The sequence below is a fragment of the Equus asinus genome, chromosome 4, assembly GCF_041296235.1.
Source record: "Equus asinus isolate D_3611 breed Donkey chromosome 4, EquAss-T2T_v2, whole genome shotgun sequence".
NCBI lineage: Eukaryota > Metazoa > Chordata > Mammalia > Perissodactyla > Equidae > Equus > Equus asinus.
Genome location: NC_091793.1, coordinates 16485884 through 16489651, shown reverse-complemented (window position 1 = coordinate 16489651; position 3768 = coordinate 16485884). Strand labels below are relative to the sequence as shown.

General features: G+C 47.0%; 1 long non-coding RNA gene across 1 annotated transcript; it reads right to left on the bottom strand.

The window, feature by feature from the left end:
* Positions 1–694: 694 nt before the first annotated feature.
* Positions 695–3541, bottom strand: LOC123289024 (uncharacterized). The gene is made up of 3 exons (XR_006532736.2): positions 3436–3541; positions 3210–3308; positions 695–1605 (listed from the first exon to the last, which is right to left on the bottom strand). It is a non-coding gene; the product is annotated as an uncharacterized lncRNA (long non-coding RNA).
* Between the last annotated feature and the right edge of the window lie 227 nt (positions 3542–3768).

The following is a 3768-nucleotide window of genomic DNA, read 5'->3' as shown; positions in this document are numbered from 1 at the left end:
ATCCAATCTGACAGTGCCCCATTAGAAGAGGACATTTGGACATAGAGACATGGGGTCTTGTGCACAGAGGAACAGTCACGTGAAGAGGCAGCGAGAGAGCCTTCAAGCGCTCCTGCATCTGCACGCACCTGTTCCTCCATCCCTCCTGTTACAGTGAAAGACCCCACCCCTCCATGCTGGTCCCTCCACACGCACAGTGGATGCCGTCCATTCCACTTCCCGGGACCTCGTTATCAGGCAATCCTTTCTCTCTTGTATCTTCAGCCTCTCCCTCCCTCCAACAGGCTCAAGTCTCACCTGTATTAAAAGACAAAGGAAATCCCCCATTCCAGATGCCCTTTCCTTATTTAGCCTGGTCGTCTTCAGACTTTGTTCACATCTCCCTAAAAGAACTTTGAAAACAATCTATACCAACGTTTCAAGTTGAGATCTAAGTGTTTTCATCTGAAGTCTTTATAGTTGCAGCTCATATAATTTGCAACAAATAGTAGAGATACTTTAAAACTATTACATCAGTCCTTTTAATGATTTCAAAAGAATTGAAATATAGAAAAATGTGGTACCCACCATAATCCGTTTTAAAAATGAAGTGCTTTCTTTAAATGTTTGGAAATAATACTCTTACTTTTTCTTCTGGAATCTGTAGTTCCGTTTCATTTGGCTCACAGAATTTTATCCCTTATTTTTTTTCTTTGTGGTGAGGAATGTTGTCCCTGAGCTAACAGCTGTGCCAATCTTCCTCTATTTTGTATGTGGGATGCCACCACAGCATGGCTTGATGGGCAGTGTGTAGGTCCACACCCAGGATCTGAACCCACCAACCCCAGGCCACCAGAGTGGAGCATGTGAACTTAACCAGGATGCCATCTGGCCATCCCCAAATTTTATCCTAATGTAGTATTCTATGCTTGAAATCATACATAATATTGCTTGAAATCATATAGAGTATGGGTGATTTCACATACAGAATTAAATTCTGGCCATAACAAGATTAAGTTAAAATCTGTAACCAAAAAGATCTGAATATTTGAAAAGTAAAAAGCATACTTTGACCCCAACCTGTGGGTCAAAGAAGAAATTACAAAACAAATTAAAAATGTTTATCTGAATGATAAGGAAAACATAATATATGAAAATTCTTGAAATGAAGCTAAAGCAGTGTTTAAGGGAAATTTAGAGCTCTAACATGCTTTGTTAGAAAAGAGGAGAGATTTAAAATCAGTTCTCTAAGTTTCCACCGTCGTCGTCGTCGTCAGTGCTGTCAAGTTGATTCCAACTCCTAGTGCCCCTGTGCACAGCAGAGGGGACCCTGCCTGGTCTTTCTCAGCTGTCCTCTCACGTCTCACGCTGTTTCAGACGATGCTCCACTGCTACTCACAGGATTTTCATGGCCAGGTTTTTCAGAAGTGGGTGGCCAGGTCCTTCTTCCTGGTCTGTCTTAGTCTGGAAGCTCCACTGACACCTGCCCATCATGGGTGACCCTTCTGGTATTTGAAATCCGGGTAGCATAGCTGTCAGCATCACAGCAACTCAGCCAAACCACAGTATGACAACCAGCAGATGGGTGGTCTGGTTCCCTGATGGGGAAGTTTCCACCATAAAAAGCTAGAAAAGAAGTGCAAATGAAACACAACATAAGTAGAAGGAAGGAAACAATACCAATAAAAGCAGAGATCAATGAAATAGAAAATGGGCAAACGGAGAAAATCAGGGAAACCAAAAGCTGGTTCTTTGGAAAGATCAGTAAAGTTGATAAACCTCCAGTGAGACTGCTCATGCAAAAAGCCACAAATTATTGATACAAGCAGTAAAAGTTGGGACATCACTACAAATCCTACAGACATTAAAAAGAAAATGAGGAAATATGAAGAACTTTATACCAAAAAAGTTTGGAAACCTAAATGAATTTTTTCTGTGAAAGGCATGAATTATCAAAATGAACAGAAAAAGAAATAGAAAACCTAAATGCCCTATCTCTATTACAGAAATTGAATTTGCAATCAGTCTTTCCGTGAGGAAAATCCCAGGCCTCTACTTGCAATCCTAACACCCTATAAAGCCTGCCTCACCTGGCAGCCAGAGTGATCTTTCTAGAGTGCAAATCTGTCACTCCCCCACCCGATGCCTCAGTGGCTTAGTCCCCAATATGACCTTCAAGGAAATGGGACCCGAGTGCTGCCTGCCTCTGGACACCCTCACTACGCTCATCTCTAACCACTATCCTCTCCATCCTTCCCCACTCCATGCCTACACCTCCCCCTCCCCCCACAGGCATGCTGGAGCGTGCGTGCACACACCTGATCCCTAGGAGTTCTCTGGTGGCAGTACACCCTACCCCCACCAGGGGGCATTTGGGAATGTGTGGGAGTGAGTTGTCCCAACCACTATACGATGTCATTGACATTTAGGGGGCAGAGGCCGGGGCGTCAAACACTCAGCAGTGCCTGGAACAAGCTCCGCGTTGAAGAACTGCCCTATTGAGAATGCCAGAAGCGCCACACTGAGTCTTGCCTGAGTTTTCTCTCCGTCTCACCTGGCTCATCCTGACTCTGCCTTTGGGGCTCTGCTTAAATTTGGAGACCTTCCCAAACACATGCCCGATAAGTTTGCTACGTTGAATTTGTCTCCCTCCACCCTCCGCCCCTTTTATTAAATAGAAGTCACGTTCACTTCCAGGAGCAGAGACTTTTAACTTGAATACATTCTGAAAAACACTAAGAAGGGGGAAAAGGGGAAATTCTAATATTTACTCTGTAACCATGGTAAATCCTCCCCTTTCGTGAAGGGAGGCTTCTTCCTGATCTTCGTTTTTCTTGATTGGAAGTGGTTTCCCTGGAGCCGCGGCTCCCACCTGGGCCTCTCCCGAGTGCCCGCCCCTCTCCTTCCTGCTTCCCTGCCCTCATCCCCAGTCACCTCTGCCTTTTGTTATTCTAGTTCTTCCTTCTCCCAAGGTTGAGCCCTGCTCGAGCTTTCCCCTCCCAGCTCTCGTCTGGAGCCCCTCCCCCTGTGGACCCCTGCTCCCCGCCCTGGAGGGCAGACCCTCCAGAAAGCAGGTGAGAATCCGTGCGCAGTAAATGGGAAGGGCAGGCGCCACGCTTCAGCACTTCCCGTCTGCGTTTGCCGGACCGCGGCAGAGACAGGCCCTGCCACAGGTTTGGTGTCACCTTTAACCATTTTGCATTCTAATTACGGGTTGTGGTCTTACTGACATACGAACAGCTCGAACAGCTCGAGGAAGAGGAGACGTCTTCTCTGTGCTGTTGTCGTTGCTTCTTTGCCTCTCTCCATGTACAGCTGAGTCCAAAGATCTGTCAGTCAAAGCAGGAGGATTAGCCTCGCCCATGTGAAGGGTGAATTGGGAAGAAAAAAAAAAACCTTGTCTGAACTTGAAAATAAAAATGCTGATGTGGTTTTTATTCCCAAAACATATCTTACTGATTAAGAGCATGGAGAGCTACCGGCTCGTGGGTGGGCCAGCTGGAGTTGGCCTCCCCACTCTGGCTCTGCGAGGCCAGGCCAGGCTCCCGCCCACAGGATGTCAGAGGCAGGCGCGGTGCGGCCACTCCGCAGTGCACATCTCTGCTGACCGGTATGGCTGCGTGTTTGTGCAGCGTGCACACACAGGACTTTGAGACGGATCCATCAAGACGAGGCAGGTTCCGTCACTCAGCTTGACAGAAGACAGAAAGGCAGCAAGTCACCGGGGAAAGAGTGTGAACCTGGAGTCAGCTAGGGCTGGGTTTAACCCAGTGCTGCCACTTCTTAGCT